The 24669-nt window shown below is 44.7% G+C and overlaps 1 protein-coding gene across 5 annotated transcripts in view; it reads left to right on the plus strand.

Moving 5' to 3' along the window:
• Positions 1-24669, plus strand: part of myo6a (myosin VIa) — a 265925-nt gene that overhangs the window by 39132 nt on the left and 202124 nt on the right. For 3 of the 5 annotated variants that reach the window (XM_070889986.1, XM_070889990.1, XM_070889991.1), the window contains exon 1: positions 5976-6061. The exons of 1 other annotated variant lie outside the window; for it this stretch is intronic. The gene's annotated coding sequence lies outside the window, so the exon portion shown is untranslated. Of the gene's footprint in view, positions 1-5975; positions 6062-12515; positions 12608-24669 lie in introns of those variants that run through there. One more of the 5 variants, XM_070889989.1, reaches the window with a different exon arrangement.

Consider the following 24669-nt stretch of genomic DNA (forward strand, 5'->3'; position numbering starts at 1 on the left):
GGTGTGTAGAAGTGTTTCCTAATTTCATTCAAAGGTCTGGCTCTAATTTTTAGATTATGTCCCCTAGTCCTAGACTCCCCAACTAGCAGAAATAGTTTATCTCTATCTACCCTATCTGTTCCCCTTAATATCTTGAAAACTTCGATCATATCACCCCTTACTCTTCTAAATTCTAGGGAATGTAACCCTAATTTCTCCTCATAATTTACCTCTTGGCATCCAGATATCATTCTGGTAAACCTACGCCAATATATCCTAAAGGCCAATATATCCTTCCAAAGGTACAGCTCACAGTACTCCAGGTGTGGTCGAACCAGGGTTTTGTACAATTGCAGCATAACGTCTACCCCCTTGTATTCTAGTCCTCGAGATATAAAGGCCATTCCATTAGCCTTTTTTCTATTATTTTCTGTATCTGTTCATGACATTTTAATGATCTGTGTACCTGGATCCCCCAAGTCTCTTTGGGCCTCCACTGTTTTTAGTTTTTCACCATTTAGAAAGTACCCTGCTCCAAAGTTTATGACCTGACATTTGCCTACATTGAAATCCACCCGCCATAATTTTGCCCATTTGCTTAATCTATCGATATCCCTTTGTAATTTTATCCTTCCATCTACAATGCCGCCTATCTTTGTGTCGTCGACAAACTTGGATATTGAGTTTCTATCCCATCATCTAAGTCGCTAATAAATATTGTGAATAGTTGAGGCCCCAACACACATCCCTGCGGGACACCACTCGTCACATCCTGCCAATTAGAGTATCTGCCCATTATCCCTACTCTCTGTCTCCTGCTGCTCAGCCAATTACCAAACCAGGTCAGTAATTTGCCCTCAATTCCTTGAGCTTCAACCTCAGTTAACAGTGTCTAATGAGGGACTTTATCAAATGCCTTCTGGAAGTCCATATAAATATCATCCATAGACATTCACCCGTCCACTACTTTAGTCACCTCTTCAAAAAAATTCAGTCAGATTCGAGAGGCATACCCTCCCTTTTACAAATCCATGCTGGCTCTCTCTGATCAATGGGGATCAGGGGGAAAACTCTCCAATGCCTGGATGAGTGTAGCTCCAACAATACTGAAGAAGCTCAACACCATCCAGGACAAAGCAGCCCGCTTGATCAGCACCCCATCCACCACCTTAAACATTTACTTCCTCCACCATCGGCGCACCATGGCTGCAGTGTGAACCATCTCCAAGAAGCACTGCAGCAACTCACCAAGGCTTCTTCGGCAGCACCTCCCAAACCCGCGACCTCTTCCACCTAGAAGGACAAGGGCAGCAGGTGCATGGGAACACCATCACCTGCAAGTTACACACCATCCTGACTTGGAAATATATCGCCGTTCCTTCATCGTCGTTGGGTCAAAATCCTGGAAGTGCCTCCCTAACAGCACTGTGGGAGCACCTTCACCACACGGACTGCAGCGGTTCAAGAAGGCAGCAGACCACCATCTTCTCGGGCAATTTGGGATGGGCAATAAATGCTGACCTTGCCAGTGAATCCCACATCCCAATAATGAAAAGAAAACATACTTTGTTCAGTACAGTTGCAGAAACAAAATTTCAGTCACTTATTTTAATGAAGGGTTATTGGTTTCTAAAAAATATGTAATCCCAGTAATTAACAATAACAAAAATAATATAATTTCTGTTAAACAATGCAGGTGTTTAAGTCCAAATCAGTATTTTGTCTGAAGATGGATTGTACCATTATAGTTTTAAGAGAGTTGGTTTAGCGCTGTGAATTATACTGCTCATTATGGACTGGATGAATTTTGTGACTGCTGTCGCACTGTTAAAGCCTGTTTGTAACAAAATGCACTCCTCTTCACTTAGAGATCTCATAAAATACACTATTGGGTCGGTCTTTGCTTTCAGCACTGGTTTGCAATTTTATATGACTTTTTTGCATTGAAACTCAACTATCAGCTTAGTTGGTGTTCATTGTGTAACCAAGGAAGGCTTTGCTCTGCTCCATCTTAAGCACTTGCCTTTTTAAAAATTAAGTTTGATATACTTTCCTCAAGTCTTACGGTACTCAGACTGATGTTTTAATATAAACTTTTAGAAAGGGAATCTATTTGAAATGAGTAATCTATCATTTTATGTGTAGCTGTATAAAGGACTGGAACTAGATGATAACAGTGCATTTATGTGGACACTGAATCAAAAGACCCACTGTTTATATGAAGTTCCGAAGATGTTTTTTGCAGTGACATTTAGTATATTCAAGTAAGACAGATATTGTTCGTCCTATAATGAGATTGAGTGTTCTTGTTAATGTATTGCAATGAGACTAACACTCATTTAGCATATTACAATATGACTCACTGACCGTGACATTGCTGGTATATTGGTGAGACAGTCACATTATTGGTATATTGATGAGACAGTGATATTATTGGTGAGACAGTGGCGTTGGTCTATTGGGTGAGACCCAAATTGCTGGTCTATTGGGTGAGACCCAAATTGCTGGTCTATTGGGTGAGACCCAAATTGCTGGTCTATTGGGTGAGACCCAAATTGCTGGCCTATTGGCGAGACCCAAATTGCTGGTATATTGGCGAGACTCGGCCAATGTTATATTTCAGTGAAGCTGACAGTGAAATGTATTTTACATTTATTTGAAAGTTTACGGTCTATAAAGCATTATACCTTGAAATTGTTTTCTGAAACTTCGAATCAAAAAATTAAAATGTGGCATTATTTGGAAGGAGTTCCAAACCTTGCAGCTTGTACACATTGCATTGCAACCCCTGCATTTATTTCCATGTTGCTGTTTTGTCATTCGATTAATTTATTCTTTCCGACCAGTCATTGTGGTATCCAGTAAATCTCCATTTCCAAAATGGCACTAGAAAAAGAAAAGCTTGCATTTATATAGTGCCTTTCATGACCATCGGACATCTCAAAGCACTTTACAGCCACTGAAGTACTTTAGGAGTGTAGTCACTGTTGTAATGTGGGAAACACGGCAGCCAATTTGCGCACAGCAAGCTCCCACGAACAGCAATGCGATAATGACCAGATAATCTGTTTTTGTAATGTTGATTGAGGGATAAATATTGGCGAGGACACCGGGGATAACTCCCCTGCTCTTCGAAAATAGTGCCATGGGATCTTTTACGTTCACCTGAAAAACCGAGGTCCCGTCTGCTCTAACGTCTCATCCGAAAGACGGCACCTTCAACAGTGCAGCACTCCCTCAGCACTGCACTGGGAGTGTCAGCCTAGATTTTTGTGCTCTCGTTCCTGGAGTGGGACTTGAACTCTCAACTTTCTGACTCAGAGGTGAGATTGCTAGGTACAACAACAACAGCAACTTGTATCTATATAGCGCCTTTAATGTGGTGAAACGCCTCAAGGTGCTTCACAGGTGTATTATGCGATAAAAATTTGATATCGAGCCGCATAAGTAGAAATTAGGGCAGGTGAGCAAAAGCTTGGTCAAAGAGGTATGTTTTAAGGAGCGTCTTGAAGGAGGAAAGAGAGCCGGAGAGGTTTAGGCAGGCAGTTCCAGAGCTTGGGGCCTCGGCAGCAAGGCATGGACACCAATTGTTGAATGATTAAAGTCAGGGATGCTCAGGAGGGCAGAATTAGAGGAGCGCAGACATCTCTGGGGTGGGGTTGTGGGGCTTGAGGAGACGACAGAGATAAGGAGGGGCGAGGCCATGGAGGAACTTGAAAACATGGATGAGAATCTTGAAATAGAGATTTGCTTAACTGGAAGCCAATGTAGGTCAGCGAGCACAGAGGTGATGGGTGAATGGGACTTGGTGCGAGTTAGGACAAGGGCAGCTGAGTTTTGGATCACCTCTAGTTTACATAGGGTAGAATGTGGGAGGCCAGCCAGGAGTGCATTGGAATAGTCGAGTATAGAGGTAACAGAGGCACGGATGAGCTGAGGCAGGGATGGAGACGGACGATGTTACGGAGGTGGCAATAGGCGGTCTTAGTTATGCTGCGGATATGTGGTCGAAAGCTCATTTCAGGGCCAAATATGACACCAAGGTTGCAAACAGTCTGGTTCCGCCTCGGACAGAAGTTGGGGAAGAGGGATGGAGTTGGTGTCTAGGGAACGGAGTTTGTGGCAGGGACCAAAAACAATGGCTTTGGTCTTCCCAATATTCAATTGGTGAAACTACAAGCAGAAACTAATTGAGCCACAATGAGAGGTTTCATTCTATCAATTGCTTCTTCTAGTTGAGTTGGTCCTGGGAGAATTGGGTACTAGCAATAGAATCACCAACTCTGCTTGGGAGTGTTCCTGGAGGTTTCCTCACAGCACCATCTGCCTCCAACTGCCCTGCCCTTGATGCAGGAGGGCGATGGTAGCGAAGAGGGACGTCATCAAGGCGCAGGTCGGTGATTGGAGCGTGGGCAGATACAGCAGGGGCGGCGAGATTGGGGCGAAGGAGCGACGTGATCGGGACCCAGGAGAGGTGTGAGTTCGATGCCAGAAGAGGCGAGGGCCCAGGGGCAGCACGAGCCAGCCCACACTGCGATATGTGCGCACACTAGGTCAGTGCAGCAGAGCAGGTCTCCAGTCGTCTTGGTTAACCCTTGCCACTGGACCAAGACCTAACTCTGTCAAGCCCGTGTGGTGGCTGGTGTGCAACGGCCACCACAGGTTAAAAAAAATCCACGCACAGGCATCTTCCACCCTTCAGGATATAGTTCGGGTCCTTCATTGAAACAACTGTGAACTCATCCTTTTTTGGCGTGGAAACAAGTCATCCTCGTTTCGAGGGACCGCCTATGATGATGCTCCGCCCAGTCAAATGGTCTATTGTCCTAATTGCCAACATTTCTATAACTAATCAACAAAAGTGTGCAAAGAAATTGAAAAAAGACTCTTGTTAATCGCAGTATGATTTTTCTCCCAGTTTGCTTGCAATAGTGTCCTGGAGGTTAGTATTCAATTCGACGATACTCCAAGACAATTCTGAAGGATTGGCAACCCTAACTAGCTGGTAGAAACCTGGGTTTATAGTATTTTGTTAAGAGAAAAATGATGTTTGTAAGAGCGATGATTTCAAAAGGTATTTGTGGAACTGTAATTGTTTCAGCAGTAGTTTTGTCAGTCTGGTTTCATGTGTACCTTTTGGGTTTCTCTGGGTGTGTGTGCTTTATTGACGTAAACAGCATAGGTTTTAGTTCATAAACATTTTCTCTGACATACAAGCCCGTGTGGTGTCCCTTTGTTGCCATATTTTTGAGTGTGATCTGGTGAAGCAGGTGATGTGTTTCACTCGGAGAAGCCACTTCCTTTCTCGTGCCCTTGAGGATACTATAATGGTTTTTGTGGTTTTCCTGTACACGTCATCATTGGTGTTGCTGAATCTCAGTGGAGCAAACTTTAATGTACTGAGAATGATAATGATTTCTTAACCCTCATTATGTGAGGGATCAGATCTTCAGTTAGGACGGGACCATTTTCCCACAATGAATAACAGCAAATTGGGGTCAGTTTATGGAAAGGAACTCTGCAAGCCAAGAGTCTTTGCATTCTTTATTGCAGTGTCTCGTAGTCTTAGAGGGAGGAGGGTTAATTCTACGTGTTCTTATAAATAGAACCATTTATATCTGAAAGAATGTGTTACTCGAAGAGTTACTATTAAGTTGTAACGATTAGATTCCCATCTTTACCAATTTTTATAATTTGATGTTTTATGGACTGGCATGAGTTAGGAGATAAGGTTGGAGGGAGGAGATTTCATAATTGACCATATTCATGCTAAAGTTTTTCTGGTCCAAATTCTGTTTCTGGTCTTAAATTCCACATAGGTATGGAATGATTGAGTAATGTTTATTAGTTCATCGTGCATCCCTCCTGTCACATGATTTGTGTAAATGTTCCTTCCCACCGACACCTAGGAATCCCTGGCCCAAAATGGAGGAAGAGCATCCGGGAGGGCGCTGAGCACCTCGAGTTTCATCGCCGAGAGCAAGTTAAAGTCAAGCATAGACAGCGGAAGGAGCGTGCGGCAACCGAAGCAACCCCAGGCACCTGTTCCTTCAACCACCCTCTGCCCCACCTGTGACAGATTGTGAGTCCCACATTGGACTCTTCAATCACCTGAGAACTCATTTTTAGTGTGGAAGCCAGTCATCCTTGACTCTGAGGGACTGCCTAAGAAGAAATTCCCATATGAATGTAAATAAAGGAAGACTTGCATTTATATAGTGTCTTTCTTGACCACATGACGTCTCAAAGCGCTTTACAGCCAATTAAGTACTTTTGAAGTGTCAATGTTGTATTGTGGGAAACGCAGCTAACTTGCGCACAAGCAAACTCCCACCAACAGCAATGTGATGATGACCAGCTAATCTGTGTGTCTGTTATGTTGATTGAGAGATAAATATTGGCCAGGACACCGGGGATAACTATTTTGAAGAAGAGCAGGGGAGTTATCCCCGGTGTCCTGGCCAATATTTATCCCTCAATTGACATAACATAAAAACAGATTATCTGGTCATTATCACATTGCTGTTTGTGGGAGCTTGCTGTGTGCACATTGGTTGTCGCATTTCCCACATTACAACAGTGACTACACTCCAAAAGTACTGCATTGGCTGTAAAGCGCTTTGAGACATCAGGTGGTCGTGAAAGGCGCTATATAAACGCAAGTCTTTCTTTGAGTGGATGGAAAAGATCCTGTGGCACTGTTTGAAGAAGCGCAGGTAGTTCTCCCAATGTCCTGGCCAACATCTTTCCCTCAACCCAACACAACCAAATCTGGTAGTTTATCTCATTTTCCCAATCCCATGTGTGCAAAATGGCTGCTGTGTTTGCTTCTGTAACAACAACGACTGCACTTCAGACATAATTTATTTGATGTAAAGAGCTTTGGGGTGTCTTTGAGGACTTGATAAGGTGCTATATAAATAAACATTCTTCCATTCGTTAAAGAAGATTAGCGGAGCCGAGGGAGCTTCACTCTTCTTTTGATGCACGCGAACACTGCCCTGAGAGTACTTAATACTGCCACTGGGGATGCCAATCGGAAAGTTCTTCCTCCCAAAATAACATCTCACCTGGATGAGTGCAGCCACTTCTCTACCCCTATGTCCCCTGCCAAAGAAAAATGAGAATACAGGTTAAGTTGTTACAGGATGTCTTCTGATGAGGGATTGTGTAGAATGGGGCCTATACTCTCTGGAGTTTAGAAGAATGAGGGGTGATCTCATTGAAACATACAAGATTCTGAAGGGGATTGACAGTGTAGATGCTGAGAAGTTGTTTCCCTTGGCTGGAGAGTCTAGAACTGGGGTCACAGTCTCAGGATAAGGGGAAGACCTTTTAAGACCGAGATGAGGAGGAATTTCTTCACTCAGTGGGTTGTGAATCTTTGGAATTCTCTGCCCCAGAGGGCTGTGGATGCTGAGTCTCTGAATATATTCAAGGCTGAGATCGATAGATTTTGTGGGTGGGAAAGTTGAGTTGAGGTCGATGATCAGCCATGATCTTATTGAATGGGGCCATATGGCCTGCTCCTATTTCTTACGTTATGTTAAATCTACATGCTGATAAATACCCATTTCTGTCACTAGAGTTTCAATAAAACATGATGGTATGTAGCTTCAGTGTTTTACTGGGAACGCCTGGTGTGTTAGTTTGGAATGAGAAGATCCATGAAATTACAAATACAGGTTGAGCGTCCGAAATCCGGAGTTCCAAAATTCGGAATGTTCCGGACACTGGGCCGATCCAGAAACCGGAAAATGTTCGGTCTCTTCCCGCCTCGGCAGCCTGACTTCTCCCCTCCCTCCTCCCTCCTCCCTCTCCCTTACCTCGGCAGCCCGACTTCTCCCCTCCCACCTCCCTTCCCCCCTTACCTCGGCTGCCCGACGCCACCTACCTCGGCCCTAGCCAAGACGTTCCCAAATCCGGAAATATCCGGAACGGCCTTGGTCCCGAGGTTTCCGGATTTTGGACGCTCGACCTATAATCTCTTTGGAATTGATCAGTAGAGTGTCAGCTACAGGAATCACTTTGACTGCTACTATAGGGCTCAATTTTCCTCAAAGCACCTTTTTGGCGTACTTGAAGAGTTACGCCCGATTTTTTTTTTTTGGGGCCCACGTATCCTCCCAAAAAATGTTCTAAGTTTCCCCATTGGATTTGTTCATTTTGGCGTGCCCTAACCTGACCTTTAGTTTTGGGGATGGAGCCTTGATCTGCGCCAAAAAGATCGGGCTGCCATGGTAACCAGGGACACAATGTGAGCTGAGGCTGCAAAGTGAAGCATACAGCCAGCTCCCAGCACATTAAAAGAATTGAAAAACACATAGCAGCAACTTACCTCCAACCTAAGTTGCTGCTATGTGTTTTTCAATTCTTTCACTGTATCTGCGCATCTGTTGCGGAAATTTCCTTAACTCTAGGAAAGGATTTTCTGGAGAGGCCACATACACTGCCCTAAGCAGAACTGGACTAACTCTCAGCTGGCCAAACTTCCCTAAATGGCCAGAATTGGCGTAGGTGGCTGGTTACGCCCCCTTTGGCTGAAAAAAAAACTGACTTAAAAAATTCGTAACTAACCGAGTTACACTGGTGCAAATTGATTGGGAAAACTGTTTTTTTCCAACTTAGACCAAAAAGAGCAGCCTGCCCCCCAAAAAACGGCACAAATCACTGGGGGAAATAGAGCCCTATGACACTGCACTTAGATTATGTGCTTAAGTATCTGGAGTGGGACGTGATCTGACTCAAACGAGAGTTCTATCACTGAGCCAAGTTTGACACAGCAATTGAATTAAGATTTTAAATTTTTCCTGTTTCAACTATAGAGTGGTAACTCCGATGTTAGCATTCAATCTTTTTTTAATGTTTGATTTTTATTTTGTAGCTGCAAGATAAGGGGCATCGGTACTAGGGGAGAACACATTTTTCCCTTTTTTTTTGTTACACAGTATAATGTGGTCAAATGCAGAGTAAATTCCATCCAACTCTGTTTCACTAATGTTCCTTAATTCTCATCTTTAAATGAAGGCATACCAGACTGTACAAATGTGATTTTTAAAATTTATTTCTCCACTTCCCACACCAGTCTTTCTTATAGTCTGAACAAATCAGACAGCCAATTTGTGCAGAATTGTGAACAGTGTTTGCTATAGTTCTTTGCCCACGAGAATTTAGATTGAGCCTACACAAACTCATTTCAAATATCATCCATGCAGCTGACAGATGATTTAGGGGGCTACGGAAGCATAGTGGTTATGTTGCTCAACTAATAATCTCGAGGCATGGACTAATGATCCAGAGACCCGAGTTCAATTCTCACCATGGCAGCTGGGCAATTTAAATTCAGGCAATTAAATGAATCTAGAATTAAAAAGCTAGTGTCAGTAATCATAACCATGAAACTACCGGATTGTAGGAAAAATCCAACTGGTTCACTAATGTCCTTTAGGGATGGAAATCTGCCAGACCAACCCTGTCTGGCCTATATGAGATTCCAGACCCACAGCAATGTGGTTAACTCTTAACTGCTACAATAAAGTCAGCACTGTGGGAGTACCTTCACCACACATGGCCGTCTCATTTGTTCAGACTAAGAAAGGCTGGTGAGGGAAAAAAAAAATCACATTTGTACACATCCGTTTTCACAAGAGAAGGGCGATGCAGACTTTGCAATGAGGGAGGATGAGTGTGAAGTATTCGATGAGATAAACATAATGAGAAAGTAAGTATTAAGGGGCGCTTAGCAGCTTTGAAAGTGGATAAATCCCCAGGCCCGGATGAAATGTATCCCAGGCTGTTAAGAAAAGCAAAAGAGACTAACCATTTTCCAATCCTCTCTGGTTGCAGGTGTGGTGCCAGAGGACTGAAGGACTGCAAATGTAGTGTCTTTGTTTAAAAGGGAGAAAGGGATAGACCGAGTAATTACAGGCCAGTCAGCCTAAACTCAGTGGGGAAATTATAGGAAAAAATCCTGAGGCACAGGATAAATCTTCATTTGGAAAGACATGGATTAATCAAGGACAATAGCATGGATTTGTCACCGAAAGGTCGTGTCTGACTAACTTGATTGAATTTTTCGAGGAAGGTCGATGAGGGCAGTGCGTATGATGTGTATATAGATTTTAGCAAGGCTTTTGATAAGGTCCCACACGGCAGATTGGTCACAAAAGTAAAAGCCCATGGGATCCAGGGCAAAGTGGCAAGTTGGATCCAAAATTGGCTCAGAGGCAGGAAGCAAAGGGGTAATGGTTGATGGGTGTTTTTGTGACTGAAAGGTTGTTTCCAGTGGGGCTCCGCAGGGCTCAGTGCTGGGTCCCTTGCTTTTTGTAGTATATATCAATGACTTGGACTTAAATATTGGGGGTATGATTAAGAAGCTTGCAGATGACACCAAAATCAGCTGTGTGATTATAATGAAGAAGAAAGCTGCGGACTGCAGGAAGATATCAATGTACTGGTCAGGTGGGCAGACAGAGGCAAATGGAAATCAATCTGGATAAATGAGAATACATTTGGGGAGATCTAACAAGGGAATACACATTAAATGGTACGACACTGAAAAGTGTAGAGGAACAAAGGGACCTTGGAGTGCAGGTCCACGGATCCTTGAAGGTAGCAGGCCAGGTAGATAAGGTGGTTAAAAAGCCATATAGAATACTTGCCTTTATTAGTCAAGACATGGAATACAAGAGCAAGGACGTTATGCTTGAACTGTATAAAACACTGTTTAGGCCACAGCTGGAGTACTGTGTGCAGTTCTGGTCACCACATTATAGGAAAGATGTGATTGCACTGGAAAGGGTGCAGAGGAGATTGACAAGAATGTTGCCTGGACTGGAGAATTTTGGCTGAGGAACGATTGAAGATGCTGGGTCTGTTTTCTTTAGATCAGAGGAGGCTAAAGGGAGACCTGATTGAGATATGTAAAATTATGAAGGGCTTGGATAGAGTGAATAGGAAGGACTGGTTCCCTTGCCAGAAGGGTCAACAACCAGGGGGCATAGATTTAAAGTAACTGGGGGAGGCATGGAGGAGATATGAGGGGAACTTTCTTCACCCAGAGGGTGGTGGAGGTCTGGAACTCACTGCCTGAAAGAGTGGTAGAGGCAGGCACCCTCACCACATTTTAAAAAGTACTTGGATGTGCACTTAAAGTGCCGTAATCTACAGGGCTACAGACCAAGAGCTGGAAAGTGGGATTAGGCTGGATAGCTCTTTGTCGGCCGGCACGGACATGATGGGCTGAAATGGCCTCCTTCCATGCTGTAAATTGCTGTGATTTTATACCACATGGACTGCAGTGGTATAAGAAGGCAGCTCACTTCCATCCTCTCGAGGGCAATTAGGGATGGGCAATAAATGCTGGCCTTGCCAGTGATGGCCACATTTCAGGAACTAAAATATTTTTTAACAGGATCCGGTTAATTGAAATCTTGGTTCTCCTCTCAACTAAGGTTACCTTTGCCGGGCTTTGGAATTGGTAAACACACGAATTGATGAGTGTAAAAGAGTTGGGTCACAAACAAGTTTTAGTGTTTGCTGTTGGTTCCCTGTGATGTACGTACCCATAGCTTAACTATTCATGTAATACCCCCGCTCACACCCCCCCTCCCACAAAGCTCATCCCCCCCCCCGCCCCCCTCCCTCTCCCCTCCCCCGCCTAACACCCCTGGGCTCGCCCCCCGCTTGCTCACACTCCGCAAAATGGTACACAATGTAAGATCTGTTTTACACTTTTATGCACTGGAAAATTATCATTATGCTATCATTTTCATATTGAGTGTTCTCTGTTTTATACTAGGCGAAGGGGAGGACTAGTTTATGGTTGACAAGTAGAGTAGTTAATTGTATTTAAATAAACCTTTTCAAAATTTAGGCGAAAGTAATTGAGGCCGACTTTGTAAAACCGTGCAGCTACATTAAAATGGTCCTTCTGTTCTGAGCTGAAGGCTTTAGATCTTCGACAAACGTTTCTGGAATCTGAGCAACTGGTGACACGGTGTGCAGAGCCAGGTGAACATGCTGGCTCCAGTTTGATCTCTTTATCTCGGGGAGGCAATACGACTGTGGAGCGTCTTTAATTCTCATTCTACGTGCACTGCTCACCGTGGTGTCCACAGTGGCAACTTGACGAACGCTCAGGAGAGTGTATGAACCGAAGTCCTCAGTACGACAATGGTCTGGTCAAAGCAAGACTGAAGAGCAGGCCTTTCAGTGGTGTATGGGGACAGCTATCCTGAAACCTGAGCAGCCAGGAATTGCTACGTGGTTATCATGGGGAGAAAGAGGGTGTGGAACATTTGTCCACTTTGCACTCTCCAGTAACCAGGAAGCACTACAACTGGAACACGCAGGTGCTCTCCTTCTCCTGACTTACTTCCTGAACGATTGCTGTTGGAAGATTTTCTGAATGCCGTCACATTGAGCAGCAGGTTAATGTTGGAGCCCGTGTGATCACTGGGAATTGGATTGAAGCCAGATGTACATGGAGTATCAACAGCCTTCAGAGAGAGAGAGAGAGAGAGAGAGAGGAGAGATTGCAATGCATTTTACCTTGGTTGCATTGTAACCCCCAAGTCCAGAAATGAACAGACGATGTATTAACTCATAGCTGCACACTGTTTGTTAGGTAAATGGTTTATTTAGCTTTTTAAAAAAAAAAATAATGGTCTCAAAGTACGAAGAGAAGTTCCGACTGCTTGAAACCTGGGATCAAAGCCAAGAGTTGGAAACAGAAAGTTGGCCAATCAGTAGTTGAAGGGCAAAGGTTAAGATTTTGGGCGTGGCGCTGCCCGATGGATCGTGGTGGGTGGTCCTACCCCAAATGTGAGCCTTATTCTTTCGGACCAATAGCCTGCACCTTTCCAGAATGTTCTGTTTATGTTTAAGGATTCTGTTTTATGGTGTATCGTGCCAAGGATGTAATTCGCTCAGACTCGCCAGTGATGCAAAGGGGGTTGGACCTGTGCAAATGCAGCAATATTGGCCCTGAAATCCCGGTTTTGGGCTTCCCGCATGCAGGTGGTCGCCTCTTGTGCTGTACGATTATTACAGGACGCTGCGAGCTCAAACAGGAGAAAACGTACCCCATCAGATTTACTATCTGGGCAGCTTAACATCAAGTGCTGGCTGTCCATTACAGCTTTCAAGAGTTTTCTGCCCTATAACAAAAATGTCAAAAATGTAATTCGGTTGAATATTGTAGGTTGGTGTGATGTTTGCAGTATTCTGAGTAACTGGTTTCTTTATGATCTTGCTGCATTAGTAATTTTGGGGGATGGAGAAATGTAGATCATGGTACTGTCTGCTTATCTGTTGGTGTGCACTCATTTTGGTCTCATTTGAAAACAAAATTATTCACTTTCGGGACGTGGGCATCACTGGCAAAGCTGGCATTTATTGCCCATCCCGAATTGCCCTTGAGAAGGTGGTGGTGAGCCGCCGCCTTGAACCGCTGCAGTCTGTATGGTGAAGGTACTCCCGCAGTGCTGTTAGGGAGGGAGTTCCAGGATTTTGACCCAACGACGATGAAGGAATGGCGATATACTTCCAAGTCAGAATGGTTTGTGACTGGGAGAGGAACTTGCAGGTGGTGATGATCCCGTGTACCGTTTGTTATAGTTTGGATTATAAGCAATGTAATGGAAGACTTTCTTGGGTTTGATACTTAGAAAATTAACATTGTGAGACTTAATATTCACAGTAAAATTGTCCTTTAATATGATTTACAGTTTGTGTGAAGAAGTTGCATGAGGTTGTTTAATATTTGAAGGAACATGCAATCATTTGCTGTCATGGCTGTCAGAGAGATGGACTCGATATAGTAGTGATCAATATTTACTTTTTAAACACCAAAATGCATTTAAGATTTTTTTTTAATCTTGCCTCCCATGACAGCTCTACCTACATTTTATTGTTAACACATAATGAATTACTAGTACTTCTTTTGCATGGTAGTAGCAAAGCAAATCAAACGTCAATATGTAAGGCCTAAGCTTCCGGTGTAACAGTGTGGATATCTTGTAGGCTGCCTGTGAATTTCCTCTGAGGGCAGTGTTCAGTGATGTGCTCCAGGGTCTGATTAGGAGCTTCACAGTCGCATGATGGGGATGCTTTAATCTTCCACCTATGGAGAAGGTGGCAGCATCCACCATGACCGTTTCTGAGGCGGTTGATGGTTGTCCACTGTTTGCGGGGAAGGTTTGATCCTTCAGGTTGTGCTGTGGGGTCCTCCTATAAGGAATCCATTCTGTATGTCGCAGTTCTTCCAAGCATTTTGCCATCGGTCATCAAGGCTGAGGGGAGATCGCTGAAGGGCTTCAGCGACGGACCAAAATGGCCTTCTAGGTTTGAGACGGGTTGGTGGTAGGTTGTTCAAGTCAGCCTGGATCGGCATGTCTTTGCTGGTGTAACGGTTGTATTCTCTGGAGACTGCATATTTGCGGCTTAGGTGTGTCTAATTTCCTTCGCATTTGGGATCATTTTAAAATCTCTCTCGTGTACCTTGGCTGTAGTATTTGTATTTGAATGCTGGAGGAGGAGACGTGTGCCCAGCTTGCTTTTCTAGATCATTAGTGCAGAGTTCTGCTGTGCTGCACAGAGGGAAACATAGAAATTTACATCACAGAAGGAGGCCATCTTGGCCCATTGAATCCGCACCGGCAGACAAAAAGCTACACTGCCCTCAGTCAGCAGCCCTGAAGGTTCCGTATAAAGTCAATGCACAATGGCGGACAGGTAAAGCGCATCCGGCCCAACCAGTCCGCCCCACACAACCGCGATACCCCATGTATCGCAGCATTCTACACTCCACCCCACCCGGAGTCATATGATCTCCTGGGAGACGCAAAAAAAACAGATGAAAACCCCAGCCCAAGTGGGGGGGGCGGGGGGGGAAACAATCTGGGAAAATTCCTCTCTCCGACCTATCCAGGCGATCGAAAATGGCCCAGGAGATCACTCTCGCCATATTAGATTCCTTGCAGTATTTACCATCGTATTTGCGCTGGCCATCAAAAGGTTATTCAGCCTAATCCCAATTACCAGCTCTAGGTCAGTAACCCTGTAGATTACGGCACTTCAAGTGCCCATCCAAGCACCTTTTAAATGTGGTGAGGGTTTCTGCCTCGACCACCCTTGCAGACCCCCACCACTCTCTGGGTGAACAAATTTCCCCTCAAATCCCCTCTAAAACTCCTACCAATTACTTTAAATCTCTGCCCCCTGGTTGTTGACCCCTCTGCTAAGGGAAATAGGGCCTTCCTATCCACTTTATCTAGGCCCCTCATAATTTTATACACCTCAATAAGGTCTCCCCTCAGCCTCCTCTCTTCCAAAGAAAACAACCCAGACTATCCAATCTTTCCTCATAGCTAAAATTCTCCAGTCCACGCAACATCCTCTTAAATCTCCTCTGTACCCTCTTTCCTGTAATGTGGTGACTGGAACTGCACGCGGTACTCCAGATGTGACCTAACTCGATATTCCTAATGATTAGGTTCTTGGCAAGCGATGGAGTTGCAGACAGTTACTTTTTTTCCAGGCAAAGAAAATTCGGTCAGTTGTGTCAAACTGTGAGGGTTGCCACCTCTACTTTACACGACCCAAGACCACCCTAAGTGGAGGAAGTGCATCCGGGAGGGCGCTGAGCACTTCGAGTCTCCGAGAGCATGCAGAAATCAAGCGCAGGCAGTGGAAAGAGCGTGCGTCAAACCTGTTCCACCCACCCTTTCCCTCAACGACGGTCTGTCCCACGTGTGACGGGGACTGTGGTTCCCGTATTGGACTGTTTAGCCACCAGAGACCTCACTTCAGGAGTGGAAGCAAGTCTTCCTGGATTCCGAGGGACTACCTATGATGGTGACGACTTTAGGATTAGGCAAGAAGAGAAGCAGCGGGGAGATGATGAGAATTATTTTTTACTCAGCAAGTTATGCTGATCTGGACTGTGTTGCCTGAAAGAGTGGTGGAAGCAGATTCAAGACAACAACCTGCATTTATATAACGCCTTTAACGTAGTAACACATCCCAAGACGCTTCATAGAAGCATAATTGTACGAAACAAACCTGGTAACTTTCAAAAGGGAATTGGATATATGCTTCAAAGCAAAAAATAACTTGCAGAGCTATGGGGAAAAAGCAGGCGAGTGGGACTCTCTATAGCTCTTTCAACGAGCCGGCCCATCCATGATTGGCTGAATGGCCTCTTGCTGTGCTGTAAATTGATTTCTCGGAAGCCATTCTTGATGTGAGGTGAAGGAAGAAAGGAATCATTGGGCGGGGGGGAGCGGCAGGGGAAGTCTGGAGCCTCTCCCTCCCCACCATTCCTTAATCTGCTGAAAAATTCTATTTTATAGGGGAATCAAGTGGCTTCTCTCGCGGGTAGCTCCCTCCGGTGATAAGTTCTGTCAGTTCTGAAGCCTTGCTCGCTATAGTGCATTTTTTGGTAGATGTAATTGCAGATCCTTCAGACAGCAATCTGTGATCAGGGTTTAATTGGGATGACTTCTTTGGTTCCCCAGTACTCAGCAATGTGGCAAAGCTTAAAGCACAGATGACACTCGTGATTGTGTGTGTGTGTGTGCAAGATGCAACATTTACCTTGTGAATATGATATTTCTGCATCTTGTGAATGCGGCAGCTTGATGCTCAAGTCTTGTGTTACTGATTACTGCCACTCGTGTATATGAAAGAAACTTCGTGGAAATCTGCCATTTTTCTTTTCTAGATCTCCATGTATCCTTCATTCCTTCAATCTGCTGAGGGGCATCTTTGTTAAAATCTAAAGCTTCAGGGCTTTGTGTCGTATGTTGACGCCTCAGCAAGAGCCGTGCTTTACCTGACCTTTCTTGCGCTTGCAAAAAACATACTGCATTGGTGTTGTGAACTGCACTCTCATTCTTCCTTCAACAAATTGACCCCATGATAATTGAATCTGCTTCTGTAACCTAATTGTCAGCTCAGCTGGCAAAGAGCTGAGGCTAACTGGGCCAGACTGCTATCATCAAACAAATGACATCTTCCCCAGTAATTTTCCCAGGCCCCTGCTGTGCGGTTTGTTCTATTATCCTCATTTTTAATTTAATATTCTATATTCATTTTCTAATTTATCTCTCTCTCTCCAGCTTTTTACTTTGATGATACCTTTTCTCTGCTTGGTTGCTTTTTGATTTCAGACATTTGCACCCTCTTTTTCCTATCATGTAGTGGGTGTCAGTGGCTCAGTGGGTAGCACCCTTGCCTCTGAGTCAGAAGGTTGTGGGTTCAAGTTACACTCCAGGTACTTGAGCACAAAAATCTAGGCGGACACTCCCAGTGCAGTGCTGAGGGGGTGCTGCACTGTCGGAGGTGCCGTCTTTCGGATGAGGCGCAAAACCGAGGCCCCGTCTGCTCGCTCAGGTGGCTGTAAAAAATCCCTTGCCGCTATTTCGAAGAGGGGCAGGGGAGTTATCCCTGGGGTCCTGGCCAATATTTATCCCTCAATCAACATAACAAAAACAGATTATCAGGGTCATTATCACATTGCTGTTTGTGGGAGTTTGCTGTGCGTAAATTGGCTGCCCTGTTTCCTACATTACAACAGTGACTGTACTTCAAAAAAAGTACTTCATTGGCTGTAAAGTGCCTTGAGACATCCAATGGACGTGAAAGGCGCTGTATAGATGCAAGTCTGTCTTTTTGCCGCCCTCGACCAGCTCACTTTGAACAAAAGTGTTGGTGCCACCAGTAATGACAGCATTGGAATGTGCCTTGGTGAGTTGCTCCCTTCACCGATTTCGAGGGACTGCCTGTGATGGTGATGGAGTAAATGTATCACTAATGTGACCAGTACAGTAACAGATATCTGAATCTACCCAGTGCAGAGGAGTATTTTGTCTTAAGTTTTGTGGGACATTGGATGAAGTGAGTTGTGGTTTGCGCTTACGCTGAATCAGTTTACATTGTCTAATATAATTGGTTGATTTTGCTATCTATCTGCAAATGTATTTAGCTCATTTACACTCTCTTTACCTGCCCTGACTTCTCTCAATTGTATGAATCTTTCACTTTATACATTGCCTTGAATGGGAGTTTAAATCGGGGCAGGTGCTATCTATATTTCTAGTACAATACACAGGAATGTTTTCAGTGCAGATACTACAGATTTCGGTTTGGAGGGATCCTCTTTATAAACCTTCCCTCTTCCTGACACCGGACACAAAACTTCGGTGATGTTTGTGAATGTTAATGGCCTCAAGCTTTAGGAGGTCGTAAACCTCTCCAGTTTCAGTCTTGTGGTTAAGGAGTGTCATCTGAAACCTTTGTAAGATCAATAACAATGTGCTGATGCGATGCCTGCTTGTACTGAAGGCTTGTAATGCTGATTATATAATACGCTAAAATGTGTATTACAAATATTTGACCTCTTTTATATAATGGTTTCTTAGCTAGTATAAGACACTCCTGAGAGAGTCTACTCTACATAACAATTTCCTGCTTGTCAGTTTTCTTTTAATTAAAATCTTGTTTATCAAAGCCTTCATTACTACCAATTCACAACAATTGTGGTCTGTCTTTGAAGACATAATAAGTCCTGAGCAGTTATTCAGTGAGGGAGAGAGCAGCAACACAAACCTGAGAGCTGAAATAATGAAATAAGCTGTTGGAATTGCACAGATGGTCAGTCGGCCTCTGAAAAAGGAAAGTCAGGTTAAGGTTTGAATTGGACGCTTTGAAGGCGCACTGTTTTGGTCACCAGGGAGGGCGAGGAATCCAAACAGTTAGAATCATAGAAATTTACAGCACGGAAGGAGGCCATTTCGCTCCATTGTGTCCGTGCCGGCCAATAAGAGCTATTCAGCCTAATCCCACTTTCCAGCTCTTGGTCCGTAGCCCTGTAGGTTACGGCACTTCAAGTGCACATCCAGTACTTTTAAAATGTGGTGAGGGTTTCTGCCTCTACCACCCTTTCAGGCAGTGAGTTCCAGACCCTCACCACCCTCTGGGTGAAGAAATCTCCCCTCAACTCCCCCCTACCAATTACTTTAAATCTATGACCCCTGGTTGTTGACCCCTCTGCTAAGGGAAATATACTTGTTTCTTTTTATAACTAGCGTGTTTATGGGGGCAGAAAGTTGCATGAGGATTTTTGGAGAGAGCCCGCATCAAACCCTGTGCGCTGACCCAAGTGAAGTGTCTGGGTGGAAGCCAGCACTCATTCCTTTCTGCTTGTACTGTGTTGTTAGTGTTGTGTGCTCAATGCTAATACGCTGCACTATTATTTCCAAGCAGTTCAGCTTTGGTGCTTCCTGTGTTACTAATTTCAGATCATTACGCCCCGTGAGCTCAGAACGACATATTTAACAGGTTTTGTCATTTTTAATAGACCAGGTTTTTTTTTGACAGCAAAGGGTTTTGACAGAGTAAATAGGGATTATACTGTTGTCGCTGTCTGGAGGGAATCAGTAACCATAGGACACATATTTAACATTTGTGGGGGGGGGGGGGGTGGTGCGGGAGATGAGAATTTTTATTATGCAGCCAGTTGTTATAATCTCGAACACACTGCCTAAAAGAGTGGCGGAAGCCGAATAGTAACTTTTAAAAGGGAATTGGATAGATACTTAAAACGGAAATATTTGCAGGGCTATCGGGAAAGAGCGGGGTACTGGGACTAATTTGAATTCCTTTCAGAGAGCCGGTACAGGCAAAATGGGCCGAATAGCCGGCTCCTGTGCTGCATGATTCTAAGTCCCTCTTCTTTGTGTTCATTTGCATTGATAAAACCCAGGGAAGCAACATTGTTCTCCTCCCTCCCCACATCCTGTGCCCATGGTCGACACTGACATCTTGTGCTTCACTTTCTCTCACATCCTGTCCTCCGATATCCATCAAGCAAGGCCAATCTTTCAAAGTTCAAGAGCCAGAATAAGCCGGCTCGGGCATCAGTACTCGATGTGCCCAGTTCCCCGCTGTTTACTTGGAATCGAACCAGTCTGTGGGTGTGTGTCAGAACAGATCTGTGCTTTGATTTTAAATGCTAAATGGAAGCATAAGAGTTGGAACCAAATGTAGAAACCAGACACTGGGCAGGGCTCTTGATGTTTCTCTTATGGCACAGCACTCCTAAGATCAGCAAATACTTCCTCTAAAATTGGAGTAAATCAGGTATCTTCATGCAGTTCAACAAAGGAAAGAAAGACAGACTTGCATTTATATAGTGCCTTTCATGTCAGAACATCCCAAAATGCTTTAGAGCCAAAGTGCTTTTGCAGTGTAGTCACTGTTGTAACTGTTATAATATAGGAAACGAGGCAGCCAATTTGCGCACAGCAAGATTCCACAATAAATAATGTGACAATGACCAAATAATCTGTTTTAGTCTTTCATATGGTTGTAGCAAAGCAAATGTCAATATCTGTTTTGGTGATGTTGATTGAGGGGTAAATATTGACCAGGACACCGGGGGTAACTCTCCTGCTCCTCTTCGAAATAGTGCCATGGGATCTTTTACATCCATTTGAGAGAGCAGACGTATCATCCAAAAGATGGCACTCCCACTGTCGGTCTAGATTTATGTGCTCAAGTCCCTGGAGTAGGACTTGAACCCACAACCTTCTGGCTCAGAGGTGAGTGTGCTACCCACTAAGCCACAGCTGACACATAGGTGAACTAGGTGAAGAATATTGCTTTGTTCAACAGTGTGTAATATAATGTGTAGCAGAACTATTGATCTTTCTGCCAGCAGTATTATTCGTGGGCATGTCTGCACTTGAGGTTCATTCATTAAACATGAGCTCTGAACATTCATTCACTCCGTTCAGAACTTGTAAAAAGGAAACAAAAAGTACCTCTTGGTTCAGTTATTTGCTCCGTTCTTTTCAAAAGATACAAACTGAAACTGGACCACAAGCTGCATTCACTGCAACTGTTCCGACTTCAGGGTAAGAACTGAGTGCTAATCTATCCTGATGATGAAAGAGAGAACCACACTGTGAAACATGTTTAACTCCTCTTTGCCACTGTAAATAGAGCATCGCTGGCGTGTTTAATGCAGTTGTACATTGCATTACTTACACTGTGTGTTGGCTGCGGATCAGTGGGTGCCATTCTCCCATCTGAATCAGAGGATTGCAGGTTCAATTCCCTCTCCAGACACTTGAGCTTGGGTCAGTGCTGAGGGAGAGCTGCACTGTCGCAGGTGACGTCGTTCAGATGAGATGTTAAAACCGAAGCCCCGTCTGCCCCCTCAAGGGGATCCTAGGACATCATTTTGAAGACGAGCAGGGGAGTTATCCCCGTTGTCCTGGCCAATATTTATTCCTCAGTCAACATAACAAAAACAGATTATCTGGTCATTATCACACTGCTGTTTTGTGGGAGCTTGCTGTGCACAGCTTAGCTGCCCATTTCCTACATTGCAACAGTGACTACACTTCAAAAGTGCTTTATTTGCTTTGGGACATCCTGAGGTCAATAACCAGGGGGCACAGATTTAAAGTAATTGGTAGAAGGATTTGAGAACTTTTTTCACCCAGTGTGGTGGGGGTCTAGAACTCACCGCCTGAAAGGGTGATAGAGGCAGAAACCCTCACCACATTTTAAAAAGTACTTGGATGGGCACTTGAAGTGCCGTAATTTACAGGGCTACGGACCGAGAGCTGGAAAGTGGGATTAGATTGGATAGCTCTTTGTCGGCTGGTGCGGACACGATGGGCCGAAATGGTGCTCCTTCCGTGCTGTAAATTTCTATGATTCTATTCTATGGTATGCATGTTACAGCCTAAGTATGGAATTCACTCACTGAATTCACTGAAGTAATGCGACAAAGATAATTTGAATGAACTTAACACTGCTGGATAATCGTGCTGTTGATAGTTGAAGTCGAGAGGCTGACAAATCCATTGTAGAACATTGGGTGAACACCCAATTAATCTGCTCCATGATAATGAGAACATTCCTAATGGAAAGGGTGGTCTCAGTCAATGGCTATGTAACGTTCTTATTATATATTGTGCCATTTAAACAATGGTTTTAAAAAAATGGTGTGAATGATGTAGAACCTGTCACCCTGCATGCCTATAGTTTTGTCATGGGATGAGTGAAATGTTGAATGCCATTTTTTAGGACTACATGCTGAAGCTATATATTGAATAAAATGGTTACATACTTCATTAAAAGCTATTTACTTTTTTTTAAACTTTAAAATTGTAATTTTTTAATTTAAAAGTCCCCTGTGCTGACCTTTTCAGCCAGGAGTCTTCACACCCTACCCCCTCCCCCACCCCCGCATAACCGACCCATTCTCCTATCGTCTGTCTCCCCGATCCACCTGGGCCCGTCCTCTGACCTCATACACTCTCTGGATCTTTTTATTGAGAATTGTCGACCCAAAAAAAACAGATTATCTGGTCATTATCACGTTGCTGTTTGTGGGAGCTTGCTGTATGCAAATTGGCTGCTGCGTTTCCTACATTACAACAGTGACCATGCTCCAAAAGTACTTCATCGGCTGTAAAGCGCTTTGACAGGCGCTATATAAATCCAAGTCTTTCTTTTGATATTGGCGGTGTTGGTTTCTTTACTTCTCTCCTTCACTATTCTATTTCCTTCCGAGTTTGCAGAACTCCATTCCCGACATCATTATCAAAACTGTTAAAAAGGGTGGGGGTTGAGTGCTGTTTTTGTCTGGCAGCAAGGGCCTGCTTTTTTACCTCTTTTTTTTTTCTCTCCCAGGAGATTACATTGCTGAAGGGTGCAGGTGAGGGACAGGAAGTATCTAGTCCTGATGCTCCACCCATCATGAGGTGGGGGCAGACCTGATGGATGAGCTTGTCTTTTCCTGCACAACAGTTTTGTATGTTGTGTGGCTTCTACCTTGCCAAGGCTAGACAGCAGCTCTCTGACAGCTCCTACCTCCCACTGGAGCATGGCCCCACTACTGAACAGCAAGCCATCACTTTCCAGACTGTTACTGACCTCATCTCCTCAGGAGAACTTCTCCCCACCACATGCAGACACACACACACACACGCACGCATGCAGACAGGCACCCCCTGACGTAAGTGGACTCTCCTGATAGTTGATTTTGTTTCAGCCTGCTCTTGTTCCACCAAACTTATTTCCTCATATCAACTCTTATCTGTCCCCTTTTGTTCAGTCACTCCTCTCTGTCACTCTCCTGACACCCTCTGTTACTTTGAAAGATTCTACTTTTCTGTCCCTAACTTTCTCCTTTTTACTATGTATGCTGATCTAGCAACTATGAAGGAACAGCCAAAAATTTCCAAGGATGGTGTGTGACTTGGAGGGGAGCGTGCAGGTGATGGTGTTCCCATGTGCCTGCTGTACTTGTCCTTCTAGGTGGCAGAGGTTGCGGGTTTGGGAGGTGCTGCCGAAGAAGCCTTAGCGAGTTACTGCAGTGCATCGTGTCGACAGTACACACTGCAGCCACGTTGCGCCGGTGGTGGAGGGAGTGAATGTTTAAGGTGGTGGATGGGCTGCCAATCAAGCGGGCTGCTTTGTCCTGGATGGTGTCGAGCTTCTTGTGTTGTTGGAGCTGCACTTATCCAGGCAAGTGGAGAGTATTCCATCACACTCCTAATTTGTGCCTTGTAGATGGTGGGAAGGCTTTGGGGAGTCAGGGGGTGAGACACTTGCCACAGAATACTCAGTCTCTGACCTGCTCGTGTAGCCACAGTATTTGTGGCTAGTCCAGTTAAGCTTCTGATCAATGGTGACCCCCAGGATGTTGATGGTGGGATATTCAGTGATGCTAATACTCTTGAATGTGAAGGGGCGGTGGTTAGACTCTCGCTTGTTGGAGATAGTTATTGCCTGGCACTTGTGTGGCGCGAATGATACTTGCCGCTTATCAGCCCAAGCCTGAATGTCGTCCAGGTCTTGCTGCATGTGGGCATGGACTGCTTCATTATCTGAGGAGTTGCGAATGGCACTGAACACTGTGCAGTTATCAGTAAACATCCCCACTTCTGACCTTATGGTGGAGGGAAAGTCATTGATGAAGCAGCTAAAGATGTTAGACTTAGAACACTGCCCTGAGGAACTCCTGCGGCGATGTCCTGGGGCTGTGATGATTCGCCTCCAACAACCACAACTATTTTTCTTTGTGCGAGGTATGACTCCATCCAGTGGAGAGTTTTCCCCCTGATTCCCATTGACTTCAGTTTTACTTGGGCTCCTTGGAGCCACACTCAGTCAAATGCTGCCTTGATGTCGAGGGCAGTCACTCTCACCTCACCTCTGACAAAGGAACTGAATCCAATGCATGAACCAAGGCTGTAAAGAGGTCTGGAGCCGAGTGGTCCTGGCGGAACCCAAACTGGGCATCAATGAGCAGGTTATTGGTGAGTAAGTGTCGCTTGATATCACTTTGCTGATGATTGAGCGTAGACTGATGGGGCGGTAATTGGCCGGATTGGATTTGTCCTGTTTTTTGTGGACGGTACATGCCTGGGCAGCTTTCCACATTGTCGGGTCGATGCCAGTGTTGTATCTGTACTGGAACAGCTTGGCTAGTGGCGCGGCTAGTTCTGGAACACAAGTCTTCAGCACAACAGTCAAGCATGCTGCTTCTGCTGTTTAGCATGCATGTAGTCCTGTGTTGCAGCTTCCCCAGGTTGGCACCTCATTTTTAGGTACGCCTGGTGCTGCTCCTGGCATGCTCTTCTACACCCTCACTGAACCAGGGTT

The sequence above is a fragment of the Pristiophorus japonicus genome, chromosome 9 (genome assembly GCF_044704955.1).
Source record: "Pristiophorus japonicus isolate sPriJap1 chromosome 9, sPriJap1.hap1, whole genome shotgun sequence".
Taxonomy (NCBI): domain Eukaryota; kingdom Metazoa; phylum Chordata; class Chondrichthyes; family Pristiophoridae; genus Pristiophorus; species Pristiophorus japonicus.